The sequence below is a fragment of the Natator depressus genome, chromosome 26 (assembly GCF_965152275.1).
Source record: "Natator depressus isolate rNatDep1 chromosome 26, rNatDep2.hap1, whole genome shotgun sequence".
Classification (NCBI taxonomy): Eukaryota; Metazoa; Chordata; order Testudines; family Cheloniidae; genus Natator; species Natator depressus.
This window is the reverse complement of record NC_134259.1, coordinates 1174784-1199849: the sequence shown is the minus strand read 5'-3', so window position 1 is coordinate 1199849 and position 25066 is coordinate 1174784. Positions and strand designations below refer to the sequence as shown.

General features: G+C 46.5%; 1 long non-coding RNA gene across 1 annotated transcript in view; it reads right to left on the bottom strand.

Annotated features, from left to right (window-relative positions):
- LOC141978149 (uncharacterized) overlaps positions 1-25066 on the bottom strand; it is a 143056-nt gene that overhangs the window by 67903 nt on the left and 50087 nt on the right. Inside the window, exon 2 of the long non-coding RNA XR_012636339.1 lies at positions 9607-9694. This is a non-coding gene — a long non-coding RNA (uncharacterized LOC141978149). The remainder of the gene's footprint in view (positions 1-9606; positions 9695-25066) is intronic.

The following is a 25066-nucleotide window of genomic DNA, read 5'->3' as shown; positions in this document are numbered from 1 at the left end:
TGGAACCTAAAGAGACAGTAACTCCCTTAGGACTTGATTCTCTGGTGCCTTGCCCCATGTGTGCACAGTTATCTCAGCCAGTGCAAGATGGGTGTTAAAATGCTGCGATATCACAGTCACTTTGCACTAGTGTAAATGATGGCACAAGAAACATGGCAGTGGAGACACTGGCCCCTGATGCTGCCAGGACTGCTGGATCCACAGAATAGTTTTCAGATGTAAAATATAAATCAGAATACATTTTTGACGAGTCATTAAAAGGGGTGGGGAGGAAGCTGCTGCAATTCTGGCACATTTCAGAACAAGAGATATTTCCCACTTTATAGGTGGTTGCGTTACCTAGGTAGGTGGTGGAATCTCCTTCCTTAGAGGTTTTTAAGGTCAGGCTTGACAAAGCCCTGGCTGGGATGATTTAGTTGGGAATTGGTCCTGCTTTGAGCAGGGGGTTGGACTAGATGACCTCCTGAGGTCCCTTCCAACCCTGATATTCTATGAATCTGCAATATAAACTGTACTGGGGCAGCAATGGTTGTTGAAAGGAGAGAATGATCAGATCTTTTGGAAAGAGCTCTGAATAACCCTCGTTATCAGGAATTTAAAAAAAAAACAAAACTAAAGTTTTATTAAATTCTATTTTTTCCCACATACCCTTTTAAAGTTTTATGATCAGCTCCATGCCTTCACAAGGGAAGTCTTTAAAGTATGCAGTATGCAAAGAATTTCCATTATAATTCAGTGTTTCTTGCGGGTCTGGTCTCTGCTTCTCAGGAGTTGCTTTAGACACTGTTAAAAGGCTCCAATTGTAGATGGGACCTTTAAGGGGATGGAAATATTTTTTATTCCATGGATCAATATGCCGAGATGCCAACTTTATCTTCTGTGGTGTTGTCTAAATTTGTGAGCATGCACGCAGGATTTAGGAGAAAGTGGCAAAAAAGCAGGACGATTCTCTGTGGGAACTGTTAAATGTAGCTGCTAGGGGGCTGTAATGAGGGAATTCCCCCTACCCTCCCCATTAGGGTACTTAGTTTCTCATTTTGTTTTTGTAACTCTTAGGACACAGCAGGCTAGGAAGAGATTTCTCTTGTGGGTATTCTGCACAGATGTGCTGTTTACATTACTTTCAGAAGATGGCTATTACAGCACTGGAGTGTTCATTGTACACTAATTACAACTAATAAGGAAAGCCAGTGTAATTGCGAAAGTAATTTGTCTAGTTTAGCACCTGCTTTCAAGCAATATTAACAAAGCCTCATCAAGGACAATGAAGAGGGAAGATGCCTGTTCGATCACCCAGTCCCAGTGGAGGATCACTCCCTACAGTACATAGCCTAGTGCTTTGTTCAGGCAACATCAGCCTGTTCTGATGGAATGTATCGGTTCTGTTTCCTCGGAAAGCTGTAAGTCAGGCAATCAGTTTTTCTCAGTAAATTACTCACAACTAGCTACTTAAAAGGTAAAAAGCAGATATCAAACTAATGTAAACCACTATATTAGGAATTTTTAAAGAATAATCACCTTAATCTTAATTCAAAGCATAAACCCAGTGAGTAATTCAGTCAGTCTGGCATACAGGCCGCTTCAAAACAGCATTTACCATTGCATTAAAAAAGTGCTTTGCTGTTTCATCTGATGCAGTGATACCTGTGGCACTTCCTGCTCCCCCAGGTCCTCCGGGCAAATAGAATAAGAAAAGGTTGCGAAGTGCTATCACCAGATGGCAGCAGCAGCTTGTGGTTTTTTTAAATTGAGGGTGAAAAGCTGCTTGATTCCAAGCCGTGCAAATGCGTTTAGGGATTGTTCGTGGCATGAATTAAAAACGAACAGAAAAAAATTAAAGCATTTCATATTTTATATATATATATTTTTTACACACACACACACACGCGTGCGCACAAAAGGAGATTCCTTGGTTAGGAAGAGAAGCTGATCATGGAAGCAGGATCTTCCATGCTTGTGTTCCAATTAATCCGGGCAAGCTATCACCAAAGGGACAACATTCTTCCAGGGAAAACCACCAGGTCAAGTCAAGTCTTTCAGACTAGACCCTGTACTTGTGCTGGGACCAGCAGCAATCCAGTCTGAACACAGAGGTTTCCTTGTTGCTCTGCATTTCATTATGTGCTGCTGATGGACAATTTTATCTAGTGATTACCTATCTAAGCCTGTGTAAATAGATGTTACATCTGCAACTGGGTCATAATTACTCACAGCCTTCGCTGGCTTACAAACACTGTAATTATTCAGTCACTAGAATTATGCTCAAGTCTTTCAAAACTGTCCTGAGACAGGACAGTGGATGATGACAGAGAAGAGAAATTAGTAGACCATGTGGGAAGAAGCTAGAACAATTGACTAGTTGTCAGGGAGTCTGGTATTAGTTTTAAAATGGCCCATTAAGCACCTGAATGCTCTTATACCCTCCCTCCAGTCTGAACTGCGTTGATTAAATAAGCATTAAGATCTTAGCAGGATAACCATAAAACCCCAAGTTATTCTTGTCACACATTGGTAAGGATGGAGTTCTGGGTATGTGTCATTTCACTAGGACAGATGCCCTAGAATAAGGAGGAAAACTGCGCTATCTACTGCATCTCCTCTGGGGCCTTCCCCTGGACATTCTGTACCAGCTCACACTGAGTCACGCTGGCGGGTGCTACACTGCCCATCATCACGGACAGTCACAGCATAAGTGCAGGTAGCTGCTGTCCTTCGGCTTTGAGACTTCCACTGCATGCAGCAAAGGGTGATGATTTCACAGCTGAATGAGAGTTTAAGACTGTGGTCCCCTGCTACAGGGGAACTTTTAAGCAGGAAAGAGATCCCTTGCAGGCTTGCTCCCTGCATGGAGGTCAGTTCTACCCTAGAATATTTCTCCTTTAAAATGTCTCCTGCACCCCTGGCAGAGGCCTGAGAATTCCAGCCCCCTTGTACCACCAAAGCCCTGCCTGCCACCTCCTGGGTTTAGAACTCAACTGATCTCCCCTTTGAAGCCGATCCACTGAAAGGAGGTCACAGCCTGAATGGAAATGCAGAGCGTCCACCTCTGGCCCATTGGAATGGCTTCTGTGAATGCCTCTTTGTACGAGCGGACCATAAAGTAGCCTGTGATTGACAGAATCATTAAGGAATATTCTCTGTGCAAAGATAAGAGCGAAGGTCCTTTCATGGATTGGTAACTGGTTAAAAGATAGGAAACAAAGGTAGGAATAAATGGTCAGTTTTCAGAATGGAGAGAGATAAATAGTGGTGTCCCCCAGGGGTCTGTATTGGGACCAGTCCTAGTCAACATATTAATAAATGATCTGGAAAAAGGGGTAAACTGTGAGGTGGCAAAATTTGCCGATGATACAAAACTACTCAAGACAGTTAATTCCCATGGTGACTGTGAAGAGTTACAAAGGGACCTTAGAAAACATGGGAACCGGGCAACAAAATGGCAGATTAAATTTAATGTTGATAAATGCAAAGTAATGCACATTGGAAAACATCATCCCAACTATACATATAAAATGATGGGGTCTAAATTAGCTGTTACCATTCAAGAAAGATCTCTGTGTCACTGTGGATAGGTCTGTGAAAACATCCACTCAATGTGCAGTGGCCGTCAAAAAAGCGACCGGAATGTTGGGAATCATTAAGAAAGGGATAGAGAATAAGACAGAAAATATCACATTGCCTCTGTATAAATCCATGGTACGCCCACATCTGGAATACTGCGTGCAGATGTGGTCGCCCCATCTCAAAAAAGATATATTGGAATTGGAAAAGGTTCAGAAAAGGGCAACAAAAATTATTAGGGATACAGAATGGCTTCCATATGAGGAGAGATTAATGAGACTGGGACTTCTCAGCTTGGAAAAGAGATGACTAAGGGGGGATATGATTGAGGTCTATAAAATCATGACTGGTGTGGAGAAAGTAAATAAGGAAGTGTTACTTACTCCTTCTCATAGCCCAAGAACCAGGGGTCACAAAAGGAAATTAATAGGCAGCAGGTTTAAAACAAAGCAAGTATTTCTTCACACAAAGCACAGTCAGTCGGTGGAACTCCTTGCCAGAGAATGTTGTGAAGACCAAGACCATAACTGGGTTCAAAAAAAGAACTAGATATGTTCATGGAGGATCGGTCCATCAGTGGCTATTAGCCAGGATGGGCAGGGATGGTGTCCCTAGCCTGTTTGCCAGAAGCTGGGAATGGGCAACAGGATGGATCACTTGGTGATTCCCTGTGCTGTTCATTCCCTCTGGGGCACCTGGCATTGGCCGATGTTGGAAGACAGGACACTGGGCTAGATGGACCTTGGGTCTGACCCAGTAGGACCGTTCCTATGTTGTTCTTAAAGAATTTCTGCCTGACTTTCTAACAGCTCGATTTGCAGAGCTGCTGAGCACCCTACATGTCTCACTGAAGTGAATGGGTACTGCAGATGATCAGCACCTTTGGAGGGGGGGGGGGAAACAACCCTGCCATCAGTGCCCCTTGTCCCATTTGCCCAGCGTTTGCTGGCATTGCCACCCACGACATCCTCACCCCCAGCCAACTTCTCCATGCCACAACAGCTTTGGCAGGGCCACCTTTCCTGCCACATAAGGTGAGAGTCAGGGTCCTTTGAAATCGAGGCTTTATTCCCATAAGGGCAGCCAAGAGATCAGCACAAGGCAGCTTGAATTATTACAGCTCCTTGATAAGTTTCATTTTGTGCCCTCTTTTGCCTTATAACTGCGGCTTAGGAGAAGAGGACATCTCTATAGACTGTTTACAGATGACAACTCCTTTCAGTCGCTCTCAGCCAAACCTCATTCAGCTAGATCTCAGGCCAAGACTAGCTGCTGCATGTTTTATGTAGGAAATATTTCATATTGATGATTGTCTCGGTCTGTTAGATTTCAGCCCCTTTCAGAAAACCAGCATGAACGAGAGAGAGAGAGAGAGAAGAATCACTCCAGCTAAATGAAAACCTATAATAAATATTCTAAGGGCACTCATGCAGATTGGCACTGCAAGCAAGATGTATAGGGCTGTCAGCCTCATCCACATGTACTGCAAAACTGTGGAACAAACACCAGATTAACAGCAATCACAGTGTCAGGAAAGAATCCCAAGACTGGAATAAGAGAGAGCACACTGGTGCTGTTGAATGTATTCACTACAGCTCCAAAGTGCCCCACAGTCTTTAATGTATTTATCCTCACCCCTCTCCCCCCACCCCCGTGAGGTAAGGCAGTGCTAATATCCCCGTTGTACAGATGGGGAACTGAGGCACAGAGAGACTACATGGCTTGCCCAGGGTCACACATGGAATTAGTCTGGGGCTTGGGAGACATTGGTTATGGTGTCAAACCTCTCAATAATCCTTGGTTTCAGAGTAACAGCCATGTTAGTCTGCATTCGCAAAAAGAAAAGGAGGACTTGTGGCACCTTAGAGACTAAGGAATTTATTTGAGCATAAACTTTCGTGAGCTACAGCTCACTTCATCTTCCTTTCTAGACTAGGAAAGCTCAGACACATCCTGATATGGGGGATACCCATTTCACTTGCCCCCAAAAAACATCAGGCATTTCTCCACCAGCTGCCCATCTCCAATAAGGAGGCAAACTGGACTGCATCCTCACTAACTCTTTATGAAGGCCTCCTCCTGCCTCAGGAGCCTTTGAATTCAAGCAATGCTGCCAGCAGCTCTAACTCAAAGTGCCTTCTCAGACAGCTCTGTGCTTACAGCATCCAGGGAAGGGAACAAAAGCCCTCCCAAAAGAGCAGTACAGAAAGTTACTTCAGAAAGTATTTTTCCAGTTCAGAAAGGGAGGTGGGTGTATTGGGAAAGTGTCTCTGGAGCCTGCAAGAGAGAAGGAGAAGGCAGATAGAGAAACTTGAAAAGATGGGAGAAAACTAAAGCCATTTATTCAAAGGGCCTGAGGTTTTTGTTTTTCTTTGCTTTTAAAAAAAGGGGAAAAAAAAAAAAAGAAAAGAAATGGACCTGATCCAAACCCAGAACAGCCCATTAGTTTTTGCCAACCAACTTCACAACTCTTAAAAAAAAAAAAAAAAAAAAAAAAAAAAAAAAAGCTTGTTGCAATTACTGCTTCTGGGCTAAGCAGTGTACGCGTATGCAGAGTTTGCCTTGTAACATGTTATTTTATTGGGGAGAATGGCTAAAATCTCTCCACCTTCTCTGCAAATTGTTCCCCTCTCCCAACTCCATGTGTCTTTGCTGTGTACACAAGCCAAGCAGAGAGGTTACTGAATTTGGCTCTTGTTTACCAAGTACATAGAAGAGAGATTCCTTCAACTACACACAGACAAGTCAATCATCAGATTCAGTTCCTGCAAAGAGACTCACCAGCTGCTGAGATTTTGATAACATCCTCAAACAAGGAAGATTTGCACAGACCTCACCTGGCTTTCTTTCATGGCATTTTGGGACAGCTACTTCACTAGAGCTTTGATTCATTTTTATCTTGTATTCAAACCACTGATCTCTCTCATTGATCACAAGATCCAGACATCACAAGGCCTCAGCTGAGCTGTGATTGAAGGTACATACACAGTGGTAAATTATTTAGGGGGCCCTATGCCTAAAAATACCATGAAACAAAGTATTTTAAACTTTAACAAAGACACTATGCTTTGTCTATGGTGCATTAGCCATTTCGCAAACTACCGTATAAAATTTTCATTTAGGTCAACTGTAAATGATCTCTCTCACACACACCCACACACAAACTGGTCTCAACCACACTTGATGCCTGAGGCCTTTTTAATGTTGCATATTGGTCACAAAGGACCAATACTTCATATGAAGGACTCTGGGCCAAGCAATCCCCTCTCACACATAGCATGTATTCAGCTCTTAAAGCTCTCTGGTTAGTGAAAGAAAGGCATTGTGTAGGCGTGACCGGAGAGAGGAATTGCCCTCTTCTTTGTGGCATTCCACCTGGAGAATCAGGTGCGTGGGCGGCTATCACATAACCACTCCCCAGCCGTGCTTCGGACATGCATTGGGATTATTCAACCAGATTCGTTTCTGTACTTGCTATGCCAGCCAGCTCCTCACAATCCCTTCACTTCTTTTCTACCTTACTCTGCCTAGTATAGGGATAGGAAGTTTCTCAGCAAGCAACAGCACTCCCCCATTCTCCCCACCAACTGGAGGCGGAAGTTGAGCAGAATTTCAATCATGAAGCAAATGAGCAACAAGAGAATGTGTCACACTTCAATTTTAAAGCAGCTGTGGCACCAGACCAGCTCCTCTAGTGCGCAGTGCCACAGAGCACACTGGCCAGGAGCAGCAGCTGCACTGTGACTGTTACACTGGGTAGCATTTTGCCTCTTTAATTAAGATGGGCTGGGATTCCTGCCCGAGGACAAAGACTAACAACCATCTCTGTGTCATCCCTGGTAGAGGATGACGACAACCGAGTGGAAAGCAGGCTAGAAAGCAGAGAAGTGATTTCAGTTTGGAACAAGCCTCCTTGTGAGTCTCAGGCCAGCAGCATGATTAACATCACATTTCCAGCAGACAGTCACAAAGGGGCCTGGGAGAGAACTCTGCTGAGAGGCTGGTGGAAAACGAACGGCAGTGAAGTCAGTTATGATCCCTTTTTCATACATAATCACCAAGTTCAATCCTTTCCAGCCTGAAAATCCCCTCCACGCAATATATTTCCACATCTGCAATATACCACATTCTGTTCAACTTTTAAAGGGGCTGTACTGAGGGTCATAGAATCCTAGAAGATCAGGGTTGAAAGGGACCTCAGGAGGTCATCTAGTCCAACCCCCTGCCCAAAGCTGGGCCAACACCCACTAAATCATCCTAGCCAGGGCTTTGTCAAGCTGGACCTTAAAAACCTCCAAGGATGGAGATTCTACCACCTCCCTAGGGAGCCCATTCCAGTGCTTCACCACCCTCCTAGTGAAAAAGTGTTTCCCAATCAAACCCTGGGCACTGCTCAGAGCCTTTCCCCCACAAAGCTACACTTCATCAGTGCACTGGATGCAGTAAAGACATATGCCACAGCATCTCCCAGTTTACTTTCCAATGCAGTGCAGATGTGAAGGTAGCAGTGCCTGCCTAGAACGGTCATGTACTCAACAGCCAGGGAAAGTTAGACTCCCAGCTCCGTCAAGAGATTAGGGTAATTAAAAGGGCTGCTGCCCATGCATCTATTTGTAGTGCCCCAAATTTCATTGAATGCATTATAGTACGAGTGATGCTCACAGCCACACCCCTTGAATAAAGTGGCTCCCCACCTTATCCAAAACAGAGAACACCAGAAATACCAGGAAGGAGATGTTGTTCAAAAGCACTTTTTACCAGCTAGTAAAAACACTTGCTTGGAAACTGATTTTATTCTCCTCCAATTGCCTGTCCCTCCAGAAGAATCACACATGGCAGCATAGAATGGCCACCTGCATTACAGCCCCTTTGCTCCTTCAGTCTTCAGTGCATCATTTGAGTCTCTAACCTTCCTAGTAGCCTTTGCACCATTCTTCACAGAACGGCCCTGCCCTTACATGATCGGCGGCGGTTCAGAGAATAAAGAAAGGGAAATATTCCGCAGCTACACTGCCGCAATGAGCCATGCTCCAAAGCACATCATGCTGCCCAGGACCTGACACACCAGGGCTTTGGCCATTTGGAGACTGAAATTTATGCCAAGCTGCCCTGGAACATCCCTTCCCAGCATTGGGATAGGAGGCAAACGCCTTTGCTTTAAAATCCATGTGCGTAGCACTCTAGTAATATACAACATGTCCATATTAAAGTAAGTTTGACTCAAGAGGAGGGCAAACAGCAGAGGACCAGCTTTGTCTGAAAGTTACCGAAAGTGAAGGAGTGTCCTTAGCTGGCAACCTCAACCAGAAGCTGCATCACATTAACAACAATCCCAGCACAGCACCACTCTCACCCTCCCTAGGTCCCACCATATTGTCAAACACTGATACAAACATAGGGTCTGATCCTGCAGAGATTTACATATACCCTCCCCTTAGCTTCCAGTTGCAAATCTGCAGGATCAGAGCCATGTCACATTAACACAGCAGCCCCAGCACTGTGATTTGAATCGCTGTTTTGGATGGGGAGTGGGGGTAGATACACTGAGCATGTCTTTCTTTGGAGAACTTTTGTCCTTCACGTCCGTGTGTGTTTTATGGCTAGAAAGAGCTTAGACCTACTGGAGAGGACCCCTCAGAGCAAGGTTAGAATAACTCAGTCATTTATTTTGTGTTGATGCAGTTCAGCCCCTTTATGTGGGCGAGTGGGGGCTTGCTCTATGAAGCCTGACCATCCTGTATGTTTTAGATCAGGCATGTAACACAAGCACACACCTAAAGAACAAACCTAGGCCCCAGCTCTGCAACAAGCTCCACACAGATGGTCTCCCCCAAACCCACATGATTCCCCATTGACTTCAGTAGGGGTCCAGGCAGGCTCAGCAGTCTGCACACGCAGAGTCCAGTGCAGGGGCAGGGCTCAGCTGATTAACCCTGGGTAAGAAACATTTCCCAGTGAGGAAGGCACCATCTCCACCCAACAGCAGCAGGCTGACCTAGGGAGGTAGTAAAACCACAACTATTCATAGATGAAAACAGTTCCTACCAGTCACTTGCTCCCACAAGGTCAGAGTCCCTAGAGAATCCTTTGCTCCCTCCAGACAACAGCCAGCCTAGGATCCAGTAGGTAACCCCTGAAAAGGAAAAGGAAGCGGTGTCAGGCTAATGAGCCCCAGTGAGAAAGTGCTCTTCCTCCAGCTGAGAGCAATCCCAGCCCCCTCTAACTCGGCTGAATACCCAAACACTAAAGTTGTATTCACCTCTCCCAGGAGACCAAACCCACCAATAAAAAGACCACAAACCCTGTAATTTCACCCAAGCCTCCTTGCCTGGTCGCCCACATCAGCTCACGCTGACCAGCTCTGGCACTCTCACAGCTGGAGGCAGTTTTGCTCTGATAGCAGGGAGGGGCTGGGAAAGACTCCCCAGAGCTGCTTGGTAAGAAACTGTCACCAAACAGGGGAGCAGTTTTCCCTCCCTCTCACAGAACTCACCCTCCTCTTGGGAACTGCTAAACCTGTCCCACCAGACACGCTTATCCCAGAAACACAATGCATTTAAGGATCAAATTATTTGCTTTTGGGATGCACCAGATGTAAGGTACAGAAAGGAAGAAAGAACAATCCTAGCAGTGGAAACTCCTTAGCTGCTCTAAAAGGCTTTCGTACACCCCCAGGCCTCCTTTCACATGACACCAGCCAAACACGCTGCTCGGCTCTTCATGCACACAGCATGCTCCCCAGGAACCGAGTACTAGCATTTACACTGGAGTGCCCCAGGATAGTTTGCCTCCCTCTTGAGTTTGAGGCATGGGGGGAGTTTTGTTAAACGAATTAGTAGGTTTTCTGCACCCTCACCTCAAGCCTTCCCAGGACACAGGGCTTGCCACAGCCCGAGGCCCCAGTCCTGCAATGTGCTCATTACGGAGCTGGAGGGAAAGCAAGCTGGCAGGGGGCCCCCAGCTACAATGTTGGGGGACAGCTCCTGGTGACCTCCAGAGCTAAAAGCACAAGTGGTCACAGCCTGAGCTAAGAGCTGTAACACACCCAGAGCTTCTGTGGGCTGGGGATCTCTAGTCCACACTGCCCACGGGGTTACCTGCTTTCTCAGGGCTGGGGAAGCTCAACCCATACATGTGTGGCCCACAACAGTTTGAATCCCAGATGAGCCACCACATATGGGTGGCTGCCATTTTGGCCCACACTAGACCAAGGGGATTGAAATGGGGACCTCTTCAACTGGACACAGGAATCTCTATAACCCAGACACTCAAACTAAGGACTGTACCAGGCCCATATCTCTGTGGGTTGGGCCCAGAGGGAGACAGGTTACACTGGTAGCAAGTCAAGCGTGTGTCAGCGCTAGCTTCATCCTCCATCCTTTTCACCAAGCACAGTCCTGGTCACACTTAGCCAGCCAGGGTTTGTGCAGCACTGACACACAGGCCTGCCATCAGCTCCACTTTGTTTGCTGTGACTCTGTGGCAAGCAGCCGCTGGCAACAGTTGTGTGTGTAAACAGCCTCAGTAAATCCACGCTCTGGCAAATGGCCCCTGGGGGAACTCGCTGGATACTATTATTTTACTAAAAAGAAAAGGCGTACTTGTGGCACCTTAGAGACCAACCAATTTATTTGAGCATCAGCTTTCGTGACCTACAGCTCACTTCATCGGCTGCATACTGTATGCATCCGATGAAGTGAGCTGTAGCTCACGAAAGCTTATGCTCAAAAAAATTGGTTAGTCTCTAAGGTGCCACAAGTCCTCCTTTTCTTTTTGCGAATACAGACTAACACGGCTGTTACTCTGAAACCTATTATTTTACTGGGCCCTGTGTAAATTAGCCCCCTTGTTAAGGTCCCCTAAGCCCTGAATTGCTTCTATTATTTTTCCTTGCAAATAAAACAGAAGAAAATTCAGGGGAGCTTAATGAGGGGACCTAAATTACACAGAGCTTCCTGCTGCTTTGGGCTGAGGAATGCAGGCAAATCCACCAGCAGCTTGCTGTTTCCAGGGACTGGCCGTAGAAAAGACTGAAGCTTCTCCCCAACACCCCTCCTTCTCCCCAGAGGGATGAGCCCTGAGCCGCCAGCAGCCTCGACAACAAACAGCCTGTGGCCATCACCCCCTCAGGAAAAAGGCAGGCTGGTGCAGTGGTTGGGGCTGTAGCTGGAGAGCTGTGTTCAGTTCCCTGATGCGTCAAGAGATTTTCTACAAATCTCTGCAACAGTCCCTGAAATATTTCCCACCATTTGCAGCCTTTCCTCCTAGTGGTGGAATCCCAGCTTCAGTCCCTGAGGGCACCTCATACTTCTTCACAGGCAACCCCATAATACCAGAAGCTTTGCGACTGCCTCCTTTAGCGCTTTGATTCTCATGGATATTTGAAATTGAACAATGTTGTAAACATTTGGATTCCAGATGCCTCCCGACTGTATTTATCATACTTGGCTCATTTCCTGGCACTGGGGCCAGAACAGGCTTTGAACTACTCAGGTGAGTTAACACGCTGTGTATGGATCAAGCCTGCGCTCCCCTCCAGCAACGGGTTTCCTTTTGGGGTTTTCTGCACAGTTATTTTGTCCGTCAGTATCAGCGTAATTAAAATCCCCCATTAGCCAGGCCCTGGCTGCCTTACAAACTTCTCATAGCCATAAAAACATCCCCTGATCAACTTTCCTCAAGTGCCCACTGGGGTTGTAGCAACACCCAAAAATCCTTTGACCAGTTTTAGGGACCTTAAAACCAAACTGTGCCCAGGCCAAAACATGTGTGTCGTTCCCCTCTGCATATTCTCATCCCACACCAGAATTGTCACCTTTTGTCCCGATTTCTCTCTTTTATCTGGCAAGCTCATTTTAAAAAAAGCCTCTCTGTGGCCTGCTTAACTGCTAAACCAGGAGGCCAGTGCCTTGTCCTGTCAGTTTGATCCTTCTTACAGAAATGCCCAGAGGCGTCAAGGGTCTGGTTACTCTTATTCTGGATTCCAACCTGCTGCACAGTCTCTTCGCTCATTCTGTCCTGAAAACTGTCTGCATACCAGAAGTCTGTCAGAGTCTGTGACTTCATCCATCCCTTTATTGCCCAGGTCTGCTCCTCCCTAGCTGTGCTCTGAGGAGTCTGTGACAGTTCGGGGAGGGCCCCTGCAGGAGATGCATTCAGTAACTCAGCTGGTCAAACTCTTCCCCTTCGCTGCTGAGTCTGAAATGGCCCAGAGGCCACCAGCAAGCCTCTTTGATTCTGGATCTCAGAAAGCCTTAACTGGCTCATTTCTTACTCTCTCCCCTCCATTGTTCTGGGCGTACATCACACACAGTGCAGTGCAGTCATTCCCTCATTTTGGATTATACTCAGCTGATCTTTATTTGTGTATTATTTATTTGCGCCTCCTTTGGAATAAGTGGGCCTGGGGATCTGGTCACCTGCAAAGTGAGATAACATACTTGTGCTCAGTTTGCAAAGTGGCTTGGAGCTGAGGGGATTGTTTGTTTTTTTGTTTTTTTGAGGGAGATGGGGATTTTTTAAAAATATGTATTTGGGACAGCAGAAGGTGGGAGTGCTGGGGGCTGGAGCCATGTAGCTATCATTCCATCTCCTTCCCCTCACAACTTTTCCTAAACCCCAGCAAATGGAGATTTACTTCAGGATGCATCATTATGACAAAACTGCAATGCATTACATCTCCCACTCTTAAACAGTTGTGGCTTTCCCATCTCCAGCATCTCTCATCAGAGGACCTCAAAACACTTAAATAATGAAAACTAATTACTCACAACGTCCCTGTGAGGTAGGTCAGTATTATCATCCCCATTTTACAGAGGGGAAGACAGAGACACAGGGAGGGAAGGTGACTTGCCCAAGGTTATGCAGCAGGTCAATGGCAGAGCAGGCAACAGAACCCATCAATGTGCTCTGACTGCCACAGCCCATAAGGCATCCCCCGAGCTCTGTTTCAGCTCTTGAAAAATGCAAGGGCCTCATTTGGTCCATGTGTGACTCTCAGAAATGTAGAGGCCTTCATCTTCGATATCTGAATTACTGGCCTCACTGGGAACCAGTAATCCATTCCAAACCCATTCATCCTTCTGGGATGTGTCAGCAGGAGGTGGTGGAATCTCCATCATTTGAGGATTTTAAGAACAGGTTAGACAAACACCTGTCAGGCATGGTCTAGATAATACTTAGTCCTGCCATGAGTGCAGGGGACCGGATTAGATGACCTCTCAAGGTCCCTTCCAGTCCTACACTTCTATGATTTATGAATTAAAGGACATGGTCAGGCCAAAAAGTATTAATTACAGCATGGGAGCAGTGATGGAGGAATGCAAGAATTACTAGATGCCTGAAGTGGAAGGGGAAGAAAAAAACCAACAGAAGAGCTGTCTCTGCACATACAATTAGTATAAGGATTTCTCAGCAATTAGCATGGCCAGCGACTCCTCCGATGTAAAGCCTCTGATGCAGTAGCAGAAGGACAGCTGTCTCTTTTGTTCTGTTCCTTCAGCTGTGCAGGGGTGATGTAGCTTTGGAGAGAGCAGCATCACAAAAGAGTAGCTTCCAGCTGCCTTGCTGTGAAGGGAAGGGCCATTCCAGGCAGGAGGTGGATTGCACAGCACCAGAACTGCCATTGCAGCTGGCGGAGAGGATTTGTTCTCTTCAGTCTGTTCTTGTTCTCTGCACTCATAAGTGGGATCTGAGGCACACGCTGTACAGCAATGGGCATTGTTGCACCTTCCTGAGCATCATGAGAACATTTCAAGGAACATAGATTCAGATGCTGAATAATCAGTGCAATGGAAACGAGGAGAAAGAGTCAGACACACTCCTTCCTGCTAGATTAAAGAATCTAAACTACTCCATCACTGGGATGCTTAACCCTGTCAGCACCCTCAGACCCCAGAGATTAGGCAAGCCCCTCACTCAATGGCTGAGTTCCATTATGGCCAAATACAGCAGGGAGCATTTCACCACCATTTTGTTGTTTTGTAATGTTACAAATCCTGCTTAATGTTAAACTCCCCATTGTTCCCAGGGTCCCTGGGAACTTGCCCTTCAGGGATTCTTCAGAATCCTGCCAGATCCCTGTGCTGAGGTTGAGGTAGGATGGTTTAGTGGACAGGGCACTGGACTGAGACCCGGTTTCAGTTCCTAGTGCAGACACAGATTCCTTGGGTCAGTCACTTACTCAGCCTCGGGCCTTAGTTCCCCATCTGTAAAATGGGGATAATACTTCCCTACTCTACCCTTTAATGACTGAGGTCTGAGATACTATGGTGATGAAGGCCATATAAGTTCTCAGATACAGAGAACACTTGCTTTGTGTGCAGTTTGCACAAGTCACTCTATGGTGTCCTGTCTGTTTTGCTGCTGATTATTGACTCCTAGTGGGAAGAAATACCTGCTCTGTTCACGGTTTTTTGGTGTGTTTATGCAATGTCTGAAGATGCAGGAATAGTGCGGTAGAGTGACAGGCAGACGTGCAGCACTCAGGCTGCTTTAGGGGAGTGAGTGCAGTAATAATCTTACTAGATAGATTCTCTTAGCATTTTATATTTTCAAAGGCTAGGAAGTTAAAATGACAGGCTGGCCTGTGCTCAAAAACCATTCTGTGCAGCTCTACCTCTTGTATATGGTCTGTACTGGAAACAACTGCACCAGTTTAAAGGTGATTTATCAGATGGAAAGCACTACCCAGAAGGATCTTTGGATATGGGCTATATTGCAGTCAGTGAAATCTCTGATGTGAAAAAATTTCAAACAATACACTGTGGCTGATATGTCACTGTTAAAGTTGTTGGAGAAAGAAGGGAACTAGAGACTGAAATTTAGTGGGGGTTTGGAATAAAAATTACTTCATGCAGGGAAAAAACGTGATTTGGAAAAACAACTGGAGCTAGAAATCAGCAAGTCTTAGTGAAAGTCTGTTCTCCTTTTAGCAAGTGCAGCCAATTACCCTCCTAAAGTGATGTAAGTTGCTTGGTATCTTTGAAACCTGCATTTCCCAATGCCCTGCACTAAACCCTCCGCGGACAGTATGAATGACTTAGTTGGCAGTAACAAGACATTCTGCTGCTGGCAGCTAATGTTTTACAGGGCTCTGGGGCACAGCAGGAGTTGCTTTCCCGCATGTGCAGAGACGGATTTAGTGCATAACAGGAAACAGGACTGTGTTTGCAGCTTCATTGCTGGAAAATGCGTAACCCAATGGAAGGAAGATATTTTGCTCCCTGTATTTTCTCCTCCAATGACCTGATTGCCTTTAAATAAACTATAGGAATCATGGTTAGAAACATGGTTGCATGTTCTGGGGATGGCCAGTTCTTTCGTGGGGTTGGGGCTGTGGGCCCAGAGCATCTCTTAATTCCACCTGTCAGCCACTCCTGCAGCTAGGGAGGAGCAGATGGAGGGTGCATCCCTTTGGCGCTCACTAGAACTTCCCCTGCAGGGGCCAGTGTAGAGCCAAGTGTTGAAACTCCGCTCCCAGCTAAGAAGGTTGACACCAAAGTTGCTTTTCATAGATTCATAGATATTTAGGTCAGAAGGGACCATTATGATCATCTAGTCTGACCTCCTGCACAACGCAGGCCACAGAATTTCACCCACCACTCCTGCGAAAAACCTCTCACCTTTTGTCCCATGGGGTCAGTTTCTCACAGGAGCTCTGCTCCTGGTCCTGGCCGCCTGTCTTGTGCCCAAGGTCTTGGTCGCCGGCCCCGTGCCTGCCCTGCACCTAGGGTTTCGGCTGCCTACCCCACCCCACGCCCAGCTACAGGCTTCAGCCCCTGGCCGAGGGTCCACTCCCACCCACAGCTGTGGCCCCAGCCTCGGCCCCATTACCCCTGTCTGCGTCCCCCCCGGAGCCGCGGCCCCAATCCTGGATCCATGGGTGCGGGGAGAGGCACAGACAGCACTAAGGGGCAGTGCAAGGTAAAAAGTTTGGGGACCACTGGTATAAACACACTCACAGGAAGCACTTCTCCCATCACAAACATGCAAGCACCTCTGCAGCAGAACACAGCAGCTGTTTAATAGTTTGCAACAACACGCATGGCAATTTCCAGGTATGCCGCTACGTACTGCAGTGTAGACCTATTCCTAGACAGGCAGTGAAGAAATACCTTCACTGAGTTCGTAATCTCCTTGGGGCAGGGACTGTCTTTTTGTTCGGTTTGTACAGTACCTAGCACAATGGGGGCCTGGTCCATGGGCTATGGTAATACAAATAACAAATATCAATAAGAGAGGACAGAGATATGAAAGACAGATTTTCCGTAAATAAGTTCTTAGTCTGCTTGCATAATACTGTGGTAATGCTTTTAGAACAGTCTAAGCTTTACTCATAGTTCGCAACCGATACCAGGATTTAAACTAAATCCATGAACATGCCCCATTCTTATGACACCCAAGGAGATGTGACTCCATTTCTTTCCTGTTTTAGGTTCGCAGCCAGGGCCTGACTGCCTGTCTGCAGACACTCCCTGATGTGGCACCGCTTTCTTTACACATCCTTGCTCCGCATTTGCAGTTCAACATCTCTGGTGTGATTACAAAAGGGGTGCCAGCTCCACAGAGTCTGTATTATGCTCTGATTGCTCTGTATGAAACAAACCCTTCTCTGGTAGCAAAAGCCCGCCCCAAATTGTGTGGGCATCTTACCTCAACTGAACAATCAGCAATTGTTTGGGAACTTTAACTACATGAAATCTGTGGTACATACATTAAATTTTAATGAAGGGAGAGTGGGTGGATGACTGGAAATTATTTATCTAAACATTTGGAATGCCCTTTTTTGTCATGAGCTGGAGTTTTAATCATCATCTCGACTACAAGCATTTTAATTCTGCCATTTGGAGAAAGCTCCAGATATGCAGTAGCTTTAACACCTGTTCGTAAAGTTAGTCACTCAAAACTAATAGTCACTAGATAAGGACCAACAAGCCATCTAAGGCTATTTCAGGCAGACATGTAGATTCTATGCAATAATTCATACCAGGGTTCCCAAGGGTACAGATGTCAGACTGATTACTTAAAAAGAAAGCCACTCAGCTATCATCCACACTCAAAGAATGTGTCATACATACTAGGCTCTGCTTCTAAATATATTCTGTGTTTACTGTATGCAAGAACAACAGGAAACTTTCAGGAAATACAGAGGAATTACTCAGATTTTCACCATCAACCAATGATTCCAAACTGAGCCATTTTCATTCTGGCAAAAATGGAATATGTTCATGGTTTTAACTTCTACAGATCAAAGAATCTTTACCTTCACAGACAGCAGCCCGACAGCCGCTGGTGTAAGACAAGTTTCAGAATGAGCTGTTGTATCAAGGAAGGAGGACAACACCTGTTCATCGTTGGATGCACCTTCCTTAAGGCAGTGATCAGCAGGGCCACTGGTGCTCTCCAATCCAAACTATTTGCTTGCCAAGAGTTGATCATTATTCACCTGCATTTTGGACACGGACTCTATGAGCGTATACAAAGAACAGAGCACTGATTGCTAAATAACGCCTCCAGAAGCACAAAGAATGGCAGCTTTAACAAGGCTGACGTCAGCAGCTGATCAAATTTACTGGCAATGGGCGAGGAAGCATGTTTATGCCAGCCAGACTGGGCTGTCCTCATACCGGTCTCCAGTCATCATTCCTCACCTCTGTCTTATTACTCAGCTCTCACATTTATTAGTGTCTAAATTGCTAGCTGCATTTAGCTGCGGTAACAGATTAACCTTTCCTGAAGCAGTAGGGTGAATAAACAGGTCCCGGAAGCAGTAATTTACTGACTCTTCCAGCACTTGCCAAAGCAAGATTCTCTCTCTATGCTTCTATGCCCTTCCCCATAGTATCTGAGGGGGGCTGTGTTTTAGGGAGATCAGAGACTTTTGTCTGGGTCTGTTCCTAAGAAGAACCTCCTTGTAGCCTCTCTTTTAGAGACCTCTGTACTCAGAGAAAGCCTGCAGCTGCCCACGGCCAGTGATATGAAAGAGCCCAGTAAACTGGGGGTATCATCAAAAAGCCTCCAACTCCAGATTACAACCAGCTCAGTATTAACCAGTCCAGAGAGATTTTGAGCAGATGGCCACTGTCAAATTCTTGGGACGTGTCATAGGCCATGCTGGAGGAGGCTAAAAAGAGGGAGGCGCTCATCTAGCAGCAGACGACACTACCTTTCAGGCACTTCAGCAGCCTCTGCAGAGACGTTGCGACAGGAAGCTTGCTACGAAGCCGTGGCTCGAGCCTGATGTTTATACCTGCCCTGCCGCACAGCAGTGAGACGCGAGTGCTGGAGAAAGCTGTAGAGCAGTCGATGGACGTTTTAGATTCTTGCCGTCTTCGTCCAAGGCTCCATGTTAAGTGATAGGACGAGGCCGGCAATGAGGATATCCATAGCTGAACCCAGAAATTGCCTCCACGGGCACTGGTTCAGATCCAGAGACTTTCCTGGTACAGATATAGTAGGATGGAAGACGATGAACTGCGAACCGTGCTTGCCAAGGAATGCCCCGGCTTGTCTGGCAATCGCATGGGCATCAGCGATCACTAAGATCACCAGTGACTGACAAAGCCTGAACATTCAGCCAGACCATCGTAAAGACCTGGCTAGAGATTGATCTGGGTGATGCATGAGCTGCAAGGATTCTATGTCTCTTTGGGATTTGCCTTGATTGTGATCATGACGATGGGGGGGTGTGGCTCAGAGGAGGAGAAATGGACAAGTTACAGACTCAGGGCCCACTGCAGCATCCTGTGACTGCCTCCTATTCTAACCTGTTCTACCCCTGTTCTCTCTGCTGGCTATGGAGTAGCACACTGTTTCCCCGCAAAATCTGAACCTTGTAAACACTGTCTTTGTGACGGGCACGTTTCTTTGTTGTTTCTCCCCAGTGCAGACAGGAAGAGAGAGATTTGCCGAGGGGCAGGCTTTGTTGGGATTAGATATTAATCAGGAACCCTCTGCGTTCCCCACTGGCTTTTCCTAAATAAAAAGCTGCTTTAGCAAATGTTTTTTAAATGTATCTCTGTGCTGTTGGGGTGGACTCGCTTTCCGCGCTATGGTATCTTTCCAAAAATCTCACGTAACTCATTAACCTCCGATCATCCTCTGTATTCTCTTCTCCACTGATAGCAGCATTTTAGTGTGTTATTTTATTTAATTTCTGCATCGGGTCATGGAATCAGAGATTTTTACACACAGTGCCTATGCCTGGATTTGGGAGTTGTTTCTGTCGGTGCAGTTAACCTCAAGCCGGTTTCCCCACAGAACTCTGACAGCGTCCCTACGCAAGCAACATGAATTCTTCTCAAGCAGTGTTTAGAGTAGTGAAGAGGTTCCAGGCATGCATCGCTTATCTCAGGAGTATGACAGAGGAGCTGACACTCTGGAGAAATGTAAACTACACAGCACGGAGCTGTCCTGCCCATCCCCGTCATGGGCCTAGCTAGTTGGCTGGTCTCCCCTCCCTGGCTATGGTGCCAGAACAGCAGTAGATCCCATCATGGCATGTGGCTGCTGCTTATGCATGTAGCGTGGTGCTGTGATGCTCCCGAGTGCATTGTGCCACTCTCTCAACCTCAGGCCGTTGTGAACTTCAGACTGCATGTGAGCGTCTTGGCTGCCTGAAGTTGGGAGCAAGGCATAATCCACCCAGCTGCGCCACAAAGCCAAGCGACATGCACAAGCATCTGCTTCAGCACGGCACACAGCGACAGAGGTGCCCAGTGACAGAGGGAAGTGGTGGACATTAAATGTGGGTTGTCGGGTTTCAGTGAGGCCCCTATTGCTCCAGCAGGTGCTTCCTCCTACCCTGCCGTGTGTGCGCGCGCGTTGTTATTGACTCCCTGTGCAGGGGGGTTTTGTGAATTGCACAGAACAACACAAATTAGAGAGGGAAACGCCTGGTTAAGTCCCCTCCAGTCCTTCCCCCGAGGCAATGCAGGATTGCTCCCTACAACACATTCCCTAACATTTTGTCCAGCCTGGTTTTAAAATCTGGTTTAAAATCCCATCTCTTCTCTGAGATGATGATGCCACAAGCTAGCAGATCTCACTGCCAGCAAGTTTGTCCTACTATCCAGCCTAAACTATCCTGTTTCTTACCACACTGGGGCTACAACTTGGATGACATCACTGGTGATGAAACTGAAAAGGTAGGAATGGATAGGGGAGGTTAGAATAGGAACAGGTCACAGACATTATTCTGTATGGGTGTAGACTATTCTGCCAGGCCAGACTCCATGGGAACAGGTGAGGTATAAATGACTAGGCAGGTGAGGCACAAATGCCTACAGTAGCCTCCGTGGTCCAGAACACAATGCGTTTTTTGATGGAGGGAGAGGTACCTGTCCCTTTTCCCTGCAGCCTAATAAGTACACACTTAGGCTCGGTCTACACTACAAACTTATGTTGGTATAATAAAGTTGCTCAGGGCTGTGGAAAATCACAGGGCTTTGATCACAGGGCTTCTCTGTCGACATAGCTACTGCCTCTCGGGGAGGTGGAGTACCTACGTGGACAGGAGAAGCTCTCCTGTCCTGTCAGCACAGATAGCTTCTTCACAAAGCGTTGGTGCTGCACTGGTGTAAGTGTAGACAAGCCCAGAGTGACTGGAGATCAATGCTGCTTTGCAAAGGTTGAGGCTAGCGAAGAAAAGGAGTGAACACCCAGGAGGCCGTAGGTTTAATATTTCCAACTTTTTATTCCTTATCTATTTGTGATTTCCCCAATCGTAACAGAGTCTCCTACCCTCTTCAAAGAACATCATCTCCCAGGTCCACAGGGAATTCTACATTACAAAGTGGCCCACAGGCCTTGCGAGTTGCTTGGCTCACGTAGCTCACTATGCACAGCTGGATGTGGAGTGAATTCCTTTCACTGTTGTCATTAGCATTTCTGCCCAAGTGTTTTCTTTGGAAAGTTGCTATCTGGGGATATTAAGTTCCCAAGAATCTTGTTCTCCAGCAACAGACTTTTGCTGCCTGCTGGGGGATGATGCTTTCAGTTCTTTCCTGTGCAGGTCAAAGTGAACAAAGGACTCTACAAACGTGCAGGAATTTCTTTTCTGAGGACTCCCACGCTGCAGGTGGTTGAAGGCTGCTCACCAGCTGGGGCTGTGCGGTAGATAGAGGATTTATGTGCACATACCAGAAAAGCTTGATCAGCCCTCACCCATTTACATGGGAGCTTTACTTGAAGAGTACTTGATGCATTCCACAATAAAAAAAAAAAAGACCTCTTATTAAGATTTTTGTCATCGTTAACCACTTGGGGGTTTGAAAAGGAAATTTAATTATTTCCTTGCAGCTTTTTCCTCCATTGCTACCCATACTAGTGTGTTATAGGGTCTCTCATGAGTGCTGGATTGTGGCAGGGGGGTGATGGACTCTCTCTATACTGAGAGACTGCTGAGACGGAACCTAGAACAGTGGTTCTCAAAGCCGGTCCACCGCTTGTTCAGGGAAAGCCCCTGGAGGGCCGGACCGGTTTATTTACCTGCCACGTCTGCAGGTTCGGCCGATCGCGGCTCCCACTGGCTGCGGTTCGCTGCTTCAGGCCAGTGGGGGCTGCGGGAAGGGCGGCCAGCATGTCTCTTGGCCCGCGCCACTTCTGGAAGCCTCTTGCCTGCTGCCATGTGGGGTTCTTGAGGGTCACTGCATATCTGATTCCAAACCCAGGCCATCCAGGAACTCAGCGGGTTTGAGAATGCTTGTTTTGACCCATTTTTCTTTTGGGCCCTCTATGCAAACAAGAGTAGCAAGGAGCATGACAACTTCCCTGTCCTGCTCTAAATCCCTTTTATATGGCTGACCAAACTATTAAATCTCCTGACCTTAGTTGTGATCTGGCCCACATCTAAGCCACTAACCAGTGAACCTGATGAAGCCCAAGAGCAGGCTATGAACTTATACATGGTAGAAGCGTCTTTAACCACAGAGATCACGTCTGTAGTGAAACCACAAGTCCAGTTGCTGACTGGTTCTGTAATAATGCTGCAGTAATGGCCTGTGGAATTTAAGCCATTGAAAGACATAAATACTTTCATCAGATTTTATGTCTAAACCATTTGGACCAAATTCTGTCCTGTTTTACACCCCAACCCATCTCTCCTGACATCATTAGGACTGAGCTGGCTATATGTGCAGAAATGGGCCCTGTATTTATACGTCTGAATAAAGCTTTTTAACCTATAAAGATCAGAGTAATGGTAGCAAATTGTAGTAGAAAATACCCAACCCAGGGTGTAATTATGATCCCACCCAGCCTGTTTGTAAGTTGTAGAGGGAGCGTATACAGTTCCTGTCTCTCTGCCTTTGCTAGATGACAATCTTAAGTCCACTATACATATATTTGCACTGGGCGACTTTCTATTCAAACAGCAGGTGTAAAAGCAAATTCTAGTCTGATTAATTTTTTTAGGCAGCTGCTGCTAACTTCAGAGCACTAATGGAAGACAGGTTGTTTTTCTACTTTGTTTCTGAAGGGCTCACAAATCAGAATCAAAGTATTAGAAGTAAAACTTCGTACAGCTGCTTAGCAGTTTGCTTTCCCAGGGGTGACATGTCTACAAGCGTGTTCGCAGTTTTTGGAAAATCGTTCGGTATAAGCAACTTTTTTTGTTCCTTTAATCAGAATTACCGGCTTGTTCTTTCAGCTGTTTGTTTTTTGTTTGAACTGTGAGAGCACAAATAAACCACCCTAGCCTGAGACAAAATATCCATAAATTAGAGCCACCACTTAGTTATGATTCCAGAGCAGAGCTTTACAATGAAGTCATGACTTCCCTGTGAACAATGTATCAATCTGAATATATAATAATTAAGTGAAAGTACACGTTGCTGGAAACTTCTGGAAAGTACCAGTTGCTAAGGTTGGTTGGTACAGGCACTTCTGGTACATTGCCATTTTGAAAGTGTCAATTAAAAAAAAAAAATTCACATCAGGGTCATTGTTTTTAAGCCACGCTTCAAATAGCCCCATCCCTCTAGGCTGGTGCATTGGTGTGAAGTGGAGCCAAGTTCATAGAATCATAGACTATCAGGGTTGGAAGGGACCTCAGGAGGTCATCTAGTCCAACCCCCTGCTCAAAGCAGGACCAACCCCCAACTAAATCATCCCAGCCAGGGCTTTGTCAAGCCTGACCTTAAAAATATCTAAGAAAGGAGATTCCACCACCTCCCTACGTAACGCATTCCAGTGTTTCACCACCCTCCTAGTGAAAAAGTTTTTCCTAATATTCAACCTAAACCTCCCCCACTGCAACCTGAGACCATTACTCCTTGTTCTGTCATCAGCTACCACTGAGAACAGTCTAGAGCCATCCTCTTTGGAACCCCCTTTCAGGTAGTTGAAAGCAGCTATCAAATCCCCCCTCATTCTTCTCTTCCGCAGACTAAACAATCCCAGTTCCCTCAGCCTCTCCTCATAAGTCATGTGTTCCAGTCCCCTAATCATTTTTGTTGCCCTCTGCGGGACATTTTCCAATTTTTCCACATCCTTCTTGTAGTGTGGGGCCCAAAACTGGACACAGTACTCCAGATGAGGCCTCACCAATGTTGAATAGAGGGGAACGATCACGTCCCTCGATCTGCTGGCAATGCCCCTACTTATACATCCCAAAATGCTATTGGCTTTCTTGGCAACAAGGGCACACTGTTGACTCATATCCAGCTTCTCATCCACTGTAACCCTAGGTCCTTTTCTGCAGAACTGCTGCCGAACCATTCGGTCCCTAGTCTGTAGCAGTGCATGGGATTCTTCCGTCCTAAGTGCAGGACTCTGCACTTGTCCTTGTTGAACCTCATCAGATTTCTTTTGGCCCAATCCCCTAATTTGTCTAGGTCCCTCTGTATCCTATCCATACCCTCCAGCATATCTACCTCTCCTCCCAGTTTCGTGTCATCTGCAAACTTGCTGAGGGTGCAATCCACACCATCCTCCAGATCGTTTATGAAGATATTGAACAAAACCGGCCCCAGGACCGACCCTTGGGGCACTCCACTTGATACCGGCTGCCAACTAGACATGGAGCCATTGATCACTATCCGTTGAGCCCGACAATCTAGCCAGCTTTCTATCCGCCTTATAGTCCATTCATCCAGCCCATACTTCTTTAACTTCCTGGCAAGAATACTGTGGGAGACAGTGTCAAAAGCTTTGCTAAAGTCAAGGAACAACACGTCCACCGCTTTCCCCTCATCCACAGAACCAGTTATCTCATCATAGAAGGCAATTAGATTAGTCAGGCATGACTTGCCCTTGGTGAATCCATGCTGACTGTTCCTGATCACTTTCCTCTCCTCTAAGTGCTTCAGAATAGATTCCTTGAGGACTTGCTCCATGATTTTTCCAGGGACGGAGGTGAGGCTGACTGGCCTGTAGTTCCCAGGATCCTCCTCCTTCCCTTTTTTAAAGATGGGCACTACATTAGCCTTTTTCCAGTCGTCCGGGACTTCCCCCGATCGCCATGAGTTTTCAAAGATAATGGCCAATGGCTCTGCAATCACATCCA